The sequence below is a fragment of the Sapajus apella genome, unplaced genomic scaffold (genome assembly GCF_009761245.1).
Source record: "Sapajus apella isolate SASKATOON/1434 unplaced genomic scaffold, GSC_monkey_1.0 scaffold65, whole genome shotgun sequence".
NCBI classification, from domain to species: domain Eukaryota; kingdom Metazoa; phylum Chordata; class Mammalia; order Primates; family Cebidae; genus Sapajus; species Sapajus apella.
In genome coordinates this window covers 6502978-6516647 of record NW_022437005.1, presented here as the reverse complement: position 1 = coordinate 6516647, position 13670 = coordinate 6502978, and the positions used below count along the sequence as shown (strand labels likewise).

Genomic DNA, 13670 nt, shown 5'->3' with positions numbered 1-13670 from the left:
CCCAGACTCGAAAACTGTGAGAATAAATGCCTCTTCCTTCTAAGTTGCCCAGTCTAAGGCATTTTGTTAGAGCAGCACTGAGGGACTAAGGAACTGGCTGTCCCTGAGTGGCTGGTCCCTGGCCCCGGGGTGATGAGGGCTGCTGGATTGTGGCCCGGAGTGTGGGAGCCCATGAAAGAGGTGGCTGGGGTGTGGGTTATGGAGTGGTTGGTTTGCCTTTGAAAGGTGTGCTTAAGGGTTTCTTTTTTTTCTTTTTTTTTTTTGACGGAGTTTCACTCTGTTCCCCAGGCTGGAGTGCAATGGCGGGATCTCGGTTCACTGCAACCTCTGCCTCCCAGGTTCAAGCGAGTCTCCTGCCTCAGCCTCCTGAGTACCTGGGATTACAGGCATGCACCACGATATCCAGCTAATTTTTTGTATTTTTAGTAGAGACAGGGTTTCATCATGTTGACCAGGCTGGTTTTAAACTCCTGACCTCAGGTGATCTGCTCACCTCGGTCTCCCAAAGTGCTGGGATTACAGGTGTGAGCCACCGCACCCATCTGGGGTGAGTCTTTTTTTACTATCTCCAAAAATTAGCCCTGGGAGGGACAGTGGGGAGCAAGAGGGAGACAGTCTAGGGAGGTGGGAGAGCTGTCGGGCTGCCACAGAGGTCTTGTCTCCATGAAGGAGAGCCGGGAGGAAGGAAGGCTGGGGACAGCATCTTAGATCACCATGCTGGCTGAGAAAGGTTGGGGAGGCCATCTGGGAGTCACCGGGTCAGCGACGGCTGTCAGAGGACGGCTGTCAGGCTGTCACAGCTTGCCTTAGTATCCCTGCCAGGCTCAGCCACTGGCTTAGAAATTCAGTGATGGTTTAGACAGCACAGCAGGTGGTGTCCTCGGCCAGTCTCATCCCCTTTAGCTGCAAAGCTGCAGATACATTCTCACCACCACACAGTGTAAGGATGAAATGCATTGAAATGGGTGAAGCCCTCGGAGCATTGCCAGGTACATGGCGAACACTATGTAAGATCTGCTCTTATTATTACCCTATATTACTATATCCTATCTTACTATTCATTGCTAGAAACATTATCTGTATGGTAGAACCAATACATGCATTTGTTTTTGTTTGTGTCTTGTTTTTAAGCTATCTCCTACAGGAAGGAGAATACATGTATTTTAAAAGTCTATGTCGGGCCGGGCGCGGTGGCTCAAGCCTGTAATCCCAGCACTTTGGGAGGCCGAGGCGGGTGGATCACGAGGTCAATAGATCGAGACCATCCTGGTCAACACAGTGAAACCCCGTCTCTACTAAAAATACAAAAAATTAGCTGGGCATGGTGGCGTGTGCCTGTAATCCCAGCTACTCAGCAGGCTGAGGCAGGAGAATTGCCTGAACCCAGGAGGCGGAGGTTGCGGTGAGCCGAGATCGCGCCATTGCACTCCAGCCTGAGTAACGAGCGAAACTCCGTCCCAAAAAAAAAAAAAAAAGTCTATGTCTAGGATGATATGAACTATTACTATTTAACTTTCCATATGTATTTATTGTACCTAAATAACAAACGTGCAGAATATAGCTCTTACATTTCTTTATCCTCCCTGGAACATTTACTGTATATCCAAGCTCATAGTACCTGCTCAATAAATGTTTGCTGAATAAATGATGAGTTCAAACATATCGGGGAAATTACACTGATATAATCTCAAGTACTCGATGAGCCTAACTTTATCTTTGAAATAAGTTCATAAAATAATCTCAGTCTGCTCCTCTTATGCAGTTATACCTATTTATTTTCCCAATATTTTAAAATAAAAAGTTTCAAACAGAGGGAAACCGAATTTTTCAGCGAATACTCATATACACACCCACCAGAATTCTACCATCGACATTTTACAATACTTGTTTTTTCCGTATTTTTTCATCTCTATCTCCCTCTATGCATCCCTCAATCCATCATATTTTTGGTGCATTTCAAAGAAAAACTTGGATGTCTGTACTTCCTCCTAAATACGTCTAACATACGTATCACTAACTAGAATTCCTTTTTTTCAGGTTAAAAAATTTTAATGTAAAAATTCATGTTTAGTTTTTAAATGAACGAAATCGCTTCCAAGCACCAAGCACCAGACATCGTCTTGCTGAGAGCAGTTGGCAGCTGCACATTTCTAAGGTGAATTGGCTGCCCTGGGAGGGTGGATCATCTACCTGGAGTGTGGCATGCTGGGGCATCCGTGTGCTTCTCGGAGATGCTGATAGGCATGGGTTGGGGGCAGACTTGGAGACAGAGCTTAGGGTATAGGAAGCTTATTATGGAGTGCCCATGGAATCAGTGCCTGTGTAATGGGAAGGAAGCGAGACTGGACACAGGGACCTGGAGATGAGATTCAGAATTCAGGATGAGCCCCTTAACGGGGGACCTGGTGGCATATCACAGTGTCCACCGTGCTAATGATACTTCATTCATTTTAGTGACTCATCATGTGGGAATTGTTCATACTTTATTACTCAGCAGCAGGAAATTCCAGCCCAACCTTACTGAGGCTCCTGGAGACTGAATGACGGGCCTTGAGTAGGCTGCGGTAAGCGTTTGTTGGTACATTATGCACTGTGAGCAGTGACATTGGAAAGGGCTGGGCTTATGGCTGACCGTCATGTTATGAGGGTATTCCTCATGCGGCAGGAGGCTGCTACACCTGAGGGAGCAGGGGGTCTTCACTAAACTGCATGAAAGAGAAGCCAGGAGAGGATTCCAAGGTCATGCCATGCAAGTAAAAGATGATTTGAGACCTGGTATAAAAGTTAATGAACAGCTAACTTGGATTCAGAGAACTTGGTAAAAGAAAATATGAAGTTAGCTAGAGAAACTAGCAGCCCATGACCTCACACAGTCATCAGGAATGGCCTTGGCTAAAAAACAAATGGTTTCATAAAAATGAGATTCTAAAATGCAAATTTAATCCTATTCTCCCTTCCCTTAAAAAATATGTCTTCCTGAAGTGAACACCTGTCCCACATCTTTTGATCACACTCCCCGCGATTTGATAGTGCCTTGCAGGATAGTTTCTGTCTTTCCAACAAAGGATGCAAAATAAGAGGACAGAAACCTCACTTTCTGGCCTCCTTGCTGCTGGGATGTGGCCATATGATTTAGACTCTGCCAAGCAGATGGGCTCACGCACGGCTTTGTTGGAAACTGAGTGACACAGGGAATGAGGCAGAGTCAGGGGCATCATTCTGTGCTCAGGGGCTGTGGCAGAGCTGGAGTGGCTCTGAGCAGCAGCCGTGAGTGGATCCCCCGATTCAGCAGCTTCCTGACCCCTTCCGCAGTGGCCAGCCCCTTGGTGAGCTGATTCTGATGGGCCATTCTGGGAGTCGCTTGGGAAGTTCAGCCTAAACTCCACTGCTTGATCCATTCCATGACTCTGGGAACTCTGTTCCTCAGTGTCCCTCCCTGCCGAAACCAGCTAGAGGCGATTCCCTCGTAGGCATCTAAAAGCCCTGACCAGTATATTTGCTATCACCACAACAGTGGATTCTGAACTTTTTAAACCAGCGCACTTTCATCCAACAGAATAGTCTACAGAAGCCTCGTACACAACATAGATGAGATACAGAATTCCTTTTCCCACCTCCTCACACTAGAGTTCTCTCTGGCTCCTGTGAACTCACCCCATGAGAAAGCACAGTTATTACACTGGATCCTTCATATACTGGATTCAATCCATTTTTTTCTTTTTTTGGCCTCATCTCCTATCATGCCCCCAAACAAAGTCCTACAAATTAACAAATTAATCCCATTTGCAAGCACACCATAGAACTCTGGGTTTCCATAACTGCTCGTCTTCTCTCTGTCCTCCTGGCATGTCTATTATGAGTAGATCTGCCAGGAAAATGCTCATGTACTCTTCAAGAACCCAGTCAATCAGAACCTCCAAGAACCTCTCAGCCAAAACTTTCCATTTTATCTAGGTGGCAATTTCAGTAGCCTCTTAGCATACATGGGCCTCCTATTTCCAGAGTAGCTATTCTCTGCTGAGGATCCCAGGTAATCTGCACGTGTGCTGAGGCACAAATTTGAATCATTAATATACCAAGGGTGGTGAACTGCCCTGGATTTTCCTTTCCTTCCCCCCACCCTATCAACCAGGGCTTCACATGAGCCAAACCAAGCCCAGCAGGAAGCCAGTTAGCGAAGGAAGCCGGAGACAATGCAGCCGGTGGGACCATCCCAGGCATCATGCAGAGCAGGGTCAGCAAAAACAGACCTGAAATGGTGGAGGCAATGATCAGCTCTGTAGCACTTCCTAGGATTCGGCACGATCACAAGGAAAAGGACCCTCGATTAGAATATGACAAAGAGATGGTACATTTATCACGTTCTGTTCATAAGAAATATACTTGTTCTTTTCTTTTGGAGAGTACTAAGCTGTCTCTGCTAAATCAAGGACAAATAATCTGTGCATCTATATACTGGTTTTCTATTAGAAGATAACGGAGATGAATGGAAAAAAGAATAGAAGTGCTACCGTGATGAGAGGATGCCACAGCCACTGTCAGTGCAGGAAGTGAATGATTCCTTCCTGCTGCAGAAATCGGGCAGAAAGACAGGTGGTGGATTCAGCTGTCTGCACGCATTCTCATTGTGTCTCTGTGACTAAAAAAAAACCACACATGACACACACTTGACCTAACTTGTGGGCAGATTCAGTCCTCAGAAGGATCAAAAAGCTGTGGACGGAGCCACTATTCTCAACTTCCGATTCACCGGGAGGTGATTAGGGAAGTGGAAGTGAGGGGCATTGTGAGAGGAAATTCTCACGACACCCTTATGTTCACGAAAGCTAGAAATGTGAAACTTAATTGGGCTAAGAAATTTTGTGGTTTATAAACAGAGATTCCACAAAGTTTACAGGTGAGTTGGAGTCTGTAAAAAGTGCCCTCTTTCCCATCCAACGAAATGGGAAGTGCTTGAAAATGGGGTTCTGCTGCCACAAACAAATAAGTCAGTAGCTAAGAGTGAGAGGTATCACAAGCAGGTGTGTTTGCACCTTTGCAATGAACTCACAGCTGGACCACACGCAAATATGGGTAAGGGCTCTTGAGGCCCAAGTGTGTCCCAGTTTGCTGCATCTGTATGAATAATGCCTAGAAGCCTCTAGTCGAGGAGAGGGATATTTTACAAATAAAGCAAAGCTAAATAAAACCATAAAATACCTTTTTAAAGGTACTTTTGGAACACAGTGTGGTTGACTGGCAGCAGAAAAAAAGAAAAGCAAATCTAAAGTTCCCGACTATAGGAGCAATCAATTTACATCAGCTGAACACCTGGCTGTAAGATGAGAAGGGGAGACCAGCATTGATAAGCGGAACTGGATCCTGAAGTCAATTCGGTGCTTGTAGGAGTTTCCCTGGATCTTCTATAGGCATTTTCTTTCCAATCTGGAGGGCTCACGTGCCACGCTATAGTTAAGAATCAAATGCATGTGAGAGAATTGAAGAGGGCTGGTCAAAGTTCGTGGGTAATGTTGGTCCTTGAAAGCAGTAGACTTCTCCAGCTATAAAGCTGTGGGCTCAAGGGCCATTTTAGGGATGATTGCTCTTGGGATTCTGTGCAAGATGGTGTCTCTTAACCAAAATGTGGTCATCCCCAGGGTCCAGTTTGGGTTTCCCAAGACAAGCTATGTCAGTTTAGCCATACTCCTTATGTACTTGGCAGGGCTATTAGACTGGAAATTTAGAAAAAGGCATGGCCTGGTGGCTCACCCCTGTAATCCCGGCACTTTGGGAGGCTGAGGCGGGGGATCACCTGAGGTCAGGAGTTCAAGACCAGCCTGGTCAACATGGCGAGACCCTGTCTCTACTAAAAATGCAAAAATTAGTTGGGTATGGTGGTGCATGCCTGTAATCCCAGCTACTCAGGAAGCTGAGGCAGGAGAATCACTTGAACCCAGGAGGTGGAGGTTGCAGTGAGCTGAGATCGCGCCACTGCTCAAGCCTAGGCAACAAGACTGAAACTTCGTCTCAAACAAACAAACAAACAAGTAACAAAAAAAACGTTAGAAAAAAACCTGCTGTGTGGATCTGAATTTCAAAAAGGGAGTTGACAAATAATGACAGCTTTTTAGCAAGAAAAAAATTTGTGCTTCAACGGATGATAAGAAAATAGTGACATGCCTGCACACAGGAGCACAGCTGATGGATGGCTACATGCCTGTCCTGCACAGGATGTTTGCTAGGAACTTAAACCAAGATAAGGATTGCACAGAGGTTAAGCTGACAGATGACTTAAAGTAGAGAGGAATGACAAATCTTATAAATCAGTGTTTCCTAAACACCAGTCATTCATGTACTGCCTTTACATTGCCTGCTGCCAAGTATTACAACCCTGCCAAGGGTTGTGAATTTTCTTTAAATTGACTCTCTTTTCAACTTAAATCTAGAGCAGAAGAATCTAATGGATATGATGTGCTAATTACATCCTTGCTATGTCTTCATGACTATGAAAACAGAGAAGGGCCATCCCAGGGAATCACTAAGGGGGTGACTTCGAGCAGTTACTTAGTTACCCGTGCCTTACTTACCCATTTCCCCATCTGTAAAACTGGTATTGAATGTAATAGTCCACGAAAAAGCACTTCTTAGCACAATGTGTGTAATATAATCATTGATTAATAAATGTTATTCTTATGATTACTATTTATTATTAGAAATTCTTAGAAATAGTTTTTAAATCCTGGTTTACTAAGTTGCTAGGCCAAGATGAAATATATTCATGCAAATAGTCACCTCCTTTTACAAAGTACATTGTTTAGAAATTATAGCATCCTAAATAAATGCATGCAAAGCACTTTGCAAGTTAAATTATTATTAAAAAATATCAACCATAGTAATGCATATATTAGCATGAGTGACAAAGAGTGACCATACATAATACTTTTATACTAGAAACTAAATTCATAAGAATTAAACAATGACATAAAATTATTACAAAATGCTAACCTGAGTTCCAGCTAAAAATCTTTGGGACTGTACCTACGATGATTGTTGTAACATGCTCTGGAAACATGGGACCAAATGAAATAATTAGGATACAAAATACAACTCAACTGACTGAGACAACAGGCTCGCAAATGAGATGTGGCAGAAACAAATGCAAAATCCTGTGAGTGGAGTTACAGAAAACATCGCTTGAGCGTGCACTGAAGCAAGGTGCAGCCTACTGGAAGCACACGTGAGAGGGTCTTTGGTTTGAAGCTTAGTGACAGAGTTGCCCGAATCACTGATCGGCATTTGGGCTTATCCAAGGCGGTATCCATATTGGTGGAATCTTATTCTGTGCATCCTCAACCTTCAGTGAGAATGAAAGGCTCAGCTTAGGTGGGCACCAGTGGTGGGATTCTGCAACACTGGACTGGGGTGAGGAAAGAACCCAGGGAGTGAGACACTAGGAACCTGGCAGCAAAAGGCCTAGCTGAAGGGCCTCGAAAAGCTTAAGTTAAGAGAAGACTGGGAGGGGAGGATAGAAGAACTGTCTTCTGAACGCGAGGCTCTGTCTGCCCGGCTCAAGCTAAGAAAGACCTGTCTCATGATCAGAGCTGCCCACACGTGACATGGACTGCTCCGGAGGCAGAGGGCCTCTGACCACCCGGAAAGCTTGATCCTAGGACATCAACCAGGTAGTGGGCCTGCCAAGAAAGGTTTAGTCCTAGATCAGGTTTCCTAGAGGCAGAGTCCAAGGGGGGATTCAGATGCACAGGGCATATTGGGAGGGTCTTGTGTGGAAGTGAAGAAGGCAGGTAGGAAAGGAGAAAGAGGAGAGCAAGCCAGTGGTCGCAGGGAAAGTCTAGCCTGGTCTCATCCCCAGGGAGCTTGAAAGCGTGACTCACACCCCACAGTTATCCCACTGGCAGCGAGTGGGCCGTGCTGCCCGTTACGCTTTGCTGCCAGTCAGAGTGTCTGAGTGTGTCCTCCTGGTTGAGGAGGTTCTCATGGCTTCCAGCAGGCCTTGGAGAAGAGGGCCACTGAGAGCCGTCGCATTCAACTTCCACCGTGGCTGGAGGAGATCTGGGTGGATCCGTATCCAAACAGTGACGTAAGAGGGTGGCCTTCGAATGCTCCTCTTCACCTGGAAATGATCATCGGCGGGACCTAACCGAGTTTCTGTAACTAATGTCTTCAGTTCATTTTTTAAAAAACTCTTCTAGACCATTTTCCTTCTCCTTGGCTCCTGATGTGTCCCTGACCGCCAGAACTCACGAAAACCTCTCTTGTTGAGATTCTAAAAAGTTCCTGTAATGGTTACACAGCCCATATCACACAGGGAGGATCCAGGTCTCAGGGGGCCTTAGATTCATTCTATTCTGAAAGCCCCCTTTAGGAGAAAGAATATAAAATTACTAATGCAAACTGCTCACAGAACTGGAAGAGATCTGGACAAAAGAAAGGCTTGAAGGACACGAATGTCACTAGACACACAGTAAATCTACATCTGCCTGCGTTAATTTTTGCCATATCCACAGAATACTGTACTATTATTTAAAAACAAATACGCTTAACACCCTAAATAATAATAATGATGAAATCATAACTTGATGTACTAGGTACTTGTACTTTAAATAATCTTTAAAAAAATGCCTAAGCTTAAAAAAGATGTTCCATCTAAAATTATCTCATGTTCACCCAAGGGCACAGGTGGCTCCTGCTGATAAGGGATGGTAGCAAACTGTGTGGGAAGCTTCCTTCTCTACCGTAGGCTTATTCTTACAGGAAGGAAAGGGAAAGGCCACTGGGAGGGAGCCTGGGTGAGGATCCTGAAAGAGGATCTCACTCAGGTCCAGTTTGCAAATAACTTTCATACAGTTAACCCAGCACATGCACATACCAGCCCCTGGGTGGACATAGGAGCAGGCAGAGCAGATGTTTCCACCATTCACTCACGTTTGCTCAGAGATTGCCAAACAGCTGCTAAAGAGTAAAATGAGAACTTCACTCAGACTTCAGATTCCAGGCCGTGAACATGTTCACTGCCTCTGCTTCTTTACCATGCTCACTGACAGTTAGCTTTGACAATGAGGTGAGAAACTTCAACAAGCAGCCATGTCTCCTTGCTATGGCTCTATGACTATGAAAAGAGGGAGGGACCATCCCAGGGAATCACTAAGGGCATGACTCTGAGCAGTTACTTAGTTAGTCCCTGCTTCAGTTTCCTCATCTGTAAAATGGGCATTGAATAAAATAGTCCATGAGAAAGCACTCTCTTAGCACAATGTGTGTAATATAATAAATGATTAATAAATGCTAGCCATTCTGATGATTATTATTTATTATTAGAAATATATATATATTTAAATCCTGGTTTACTAAGATGCTAGGCCAAATAAAACGTATTCATGCAAATAGTCACCTCCTTTTACAGAGTACATTGTTTAGAAATTATAGCATCCTAAATAAATGCATGCAAAGCACTTTGCAAGTTAAAATACTAAGCATAATAATGTATGTATTAGCATGAGCAACAAAGAGTGACCATAAATACTTAAAACTTTTTTATGTTCATCCAAATAGATATATTTGGTGCTTTAACATCTGAATTTGTAATTGTGTGTTTGTGTGTGTGTGTGTGTGTGTGTGTGTTGCTTTCATTAGTGTACATCAGGTAAGAACCAATCCTCCCTAGAAGAATAGGTGTCATTAGCAGAGGTTTTACCAGTGTTCTAAGTAATTCTAATACCAGACAGAATAAAGGGATTTAGAGGGGAACGGGGAAGGATGAGAAAGGGACTGCTTACGATGAAACTAGGATATCTGTTTAGAATCTATTCTTGGCTTTTGGAGCTCTTACTTCCTGAGTCTCTTCATACAGATAATGGGCTTTTCCATCTGTTCTATTGATCCAGACTCTGAAAATTCTTGCCATTCTTTGGATCCATCTATACTAACTTCATTCATAAGCTCTAAGAAAACACAGGAAGCCCAATCAAAAGAAAGAGTGCTGCCACTCCCATTGTGCAGATGTGGGCAGTTCTCACCCCACTGCCTCAGGCTTGAAGAGCTGATCAACCTGTCCCAGACCAGTCTTGCACCATTTCTAGTCTGCAAATCTCCCAGGAAGCTCAGACCTGTGAGCCACCTAGAAACAAATACACTTGGGTTCATCTTAAAGGCCGGAACAGAGATCAAAATGGACTTCATGAGTCAGCTGATTCTCGAGACCAGAATCCTGAGTAGTCTGAAAATATCTTCTAAAAAGTGGGAGGTGAATGAGCCAGGTTTAATCCTAGTTTCATCTGTTCATTTCTACCTTTTGCCACCTAAGCGCTGAAGATGGGTGAAATGGCCCACAATTCACTGAGCCATTCTTCTACTTAAACAAACATGATTGAACATCTATAATGTCCCAGGCAGTCAATGTGAGATAACAGACATATGAAAATGTCTGCCCTTTGCACCCAGACACTTCCAACAAGATCGCTGCTAAAACAGATCTGTGACCAGTGCAAGAGGAACAGAAAACGGAAAGTGTTAAGTTCTTCATCGGGGAGGCCAAAAGAGTGTTACAGAAAAAGCAGCCTCTGAATTGAGCCTCAAAGACGAGTAGGCAGAGAAAGGGATTCCAGGCAGAGCAGTGTGAGGAATGGTCCCCAGAAGTGAGAAAGAAGCAAGTGCTTTGGAGAAGCATCAAATCCAATACTGCCCACTATTGCTGGAGCCTCAAGTATCCTGTGGAAGGGGAAGTGGGGCTGGACAGGGGAGATCAGATCATCCTTAGGCCATAGAGACAAATTGAGGATCTTACAGGGAACGACCAGGCCCCGTTGAATACTTCTGAATAGGAGAGTGACATTGTGGATAGCCAAACAGGTACGGGAACCATCGTACACATGTGACATGAATGGAAAAGGTGGGGCACATGTGGGTGATCTATTTATGGGATACAGGATTTGAGATTCCTCTGGGAAACTTGAGTGGATGGTGGTACAATTCACCAAAATAAGATATCTAGAAAGGTAGAAGGTATGGTAAGAGGAAAAGAAAATAGTTGAACTTTGGACCGGCTAAATTTGAGGAGCCTGTAGGTCTCCCAAGTGGAAATGACCAAAGGATAGTTGGATAGATGAGTGTGGAGCTGCGACACACAGTCGGGGTGGAGAAATACAGTTGGAACAGGCAGGATCACCAGTGGATGAAACTCCCTTAGTAATCCAGACAGCTCATCTAGATCAGCAGCATCAGTCTCACCTGCAGCAATGTTCTGCAGCCAGTTCACACCAGCTCACACTGGCTCACAAGAGCCAATTACTAAATATGCAGCAATTTTGCAGGTTGGTTGTGACACCCTTGGTAGCTTGGTGGGAGGATTTATACCACATGGAAGTCAGCAAATGCTATAAATTAGGCCTGCTTGCCCCACAGCCCACCCCAGAGCTGGCTACCAGCATATACTGCCTTGAGAACAAATTATAAATGCAAATTATCAGGCCCCAGCCCAGACCTATTGCATCAGGAACCCTGAGGGAGTTTTCACCAGCTCTCCAGGGGACTCAGATGGGAAAGTTGGAGAACCCTAGCTAACCACAGCAAGTACATGGTCCACACCGGCCCTAGAAGACCAGCCTGGCCTGGAACCCAGTGGAAACACACGTGGGGCTGGGCGGGCTCAGGGAGACCCCTGACTTGCTCTTGGGGGACTCTAGACCACAGGAACCAGAAACAGACTGTTGACAACTGGCCAACATCTCTCCAAACATGTGACAGAAGTAACATGCCCAGACCCCTCACCCGTACTTCTCATACTTCCTAAAATAAATAATGATTTTTTGTCTCTGTTTTGAGGGGGTTTAAGGGGAAAAGTGACTATCCAAGAGTCTGTAGTGTATCACTTTACTTTTTGGTGATAAGTTACAATGTTAAAATCTCACTCACTGAGAAAGGCTACGATGGAGTCCCTTAAAACTGTCATCTGTTCATTTGCCATTTTAAATGCCTGATTTATTTAGAATCAGGCTTTGTTTTCTGGTTTCACCTTACAAATAAATAATCATAACATTGGCTGCTTCATCTTACTAGTCTTTTTGACTCTGTCACAAAACAAGGTTGAAATCAATGGGATTAGCAGTAAAAACCAGTGTTGATGTGAATGAAAATGGCAACAAATTGCCTAGAATACTTGAGACACATTTTGAGTTGCCTGTTTGAGCCTTTTGAAGTTAATGAGAACCATATAACATTATTGTTTTAATATTTTATATGATTTCAGTAATTCGATACTCATCAGACCAGAAACCTTGAGTTTTTATTTGCATTTGCATTTGTGTGACTTTGAGAACGTCATTAAATCCCGTTGATTACCTATAAAAATTGAAAGTTTGGATTAGATGTCATTTCTGGTCACCTGTCACTCATACCTATAAGGTTTTGCTTTTTAAATAAAAGTGTATTTTCAGCTGGGTGTGGTGGCTCATGCCTGTAATCCCAGCACTTTGGGAGGCTGAGGCAGGAGGATTGTTTGAGTCCAGGGGTTTCAGTTCAGTCTAGGCAACACAGTGAGATCCCATCTCTACAAAAATAAAAGAATTAGCTAGGTGTGGTGGCATGCACCTGTGGTCCCAGCTACCCAGGAAGTTGAGGTGGGAGGATGGCATGAACCTGGGATGCCGAGGTTACAGTGAGCTGTGACTGTGCCACTGCACTCCAGTCTGGGTGAGATCTTGTCTCATACGTATATGACTTAAATCATTAAATATTTGTAAATACTAAAACAACACAAAAGCGTATGAATAAAAGGGAGAGTTCCCTCTTGTTATGAACTGAATGTTTGTGAATACCTGTGTTAAAGCCCTAATCTCCCCTGTGAAATTATTTGGAGGTGGAACCTCTGGAAGGTAATTAGGTTTAGATGAAGTCATGAGGGTGGAGTGCTTGTGATGGGATCAGTGCCCTCACAAGAAGAGACACCAGAGAGCTTGCTGGTTCTTTTTCTCTCTGCTGTGTGAGAAGGTGACTATCTGCAAGCCAGGAAGCAGACCCTCGTCAGAGCCTGACCATGCTGACACCGGGACATTGGACTTCTCAGCCTTCAGAACTACAAGACATACATTTTTGGTGTTTGGTGTTTAAGCAGCCCAGCCTGTGATATTTTGTTATGACAGCCTGAGCTAAGACACCTAATCCTTTCCCACCTAGAAATAAATTTCATCAACCATTACAGGTCTGTCCTTCCAGACCCTATGTGTATGCCCACGTGCACATGCACACACACATTTTTACATGAAGGGATCATGTTGCACATACTGTCCTGAGATGTGCATTTTACGTTTTATAATATAACATGGACATCTTTTCATGTTAACACAAATATATCTACCTCGTTCCTTTCACACCTGTGAAATGCATACACTAATACATTTAACCAACTGATGAATGTTTAGGTAACTTTTAATTTTTGCTGTTTTTGATATTTTAAACAATGTTGCAATCTTTTTTCCAACTTTCTTTTAATCCATGCCCAGTTACTTTCTTAAATTACGTTCTATAAAATGAATTACTAGGGCAAGGCGTGTGCAGTTTTTAAGAACTTGTGATGGGGGTTGCCAACGAGATTGACCATGACTTCACACTCTTGCCAACCATGAGCATTAACAATTGTTTACATTTTTGTTCATCTGAAAAGCGCAATATAATACAGT

At 44.0% G+C, this 13670-nt stretch overlaps 1 protein-coding gene across 5 annotated transcripts in view; it reads right to left on the bottom strand.

The window, feature by feature from the left end:
- The window catches only part of RIN2 (Ras and Rab interactor 2), a 241351-nt gene that overhangs the window by 169303 nt on the left and 58378 nt on the right, over nucleotides 1-13670 (bottom strand). The window lies entirely within an intron of this gene.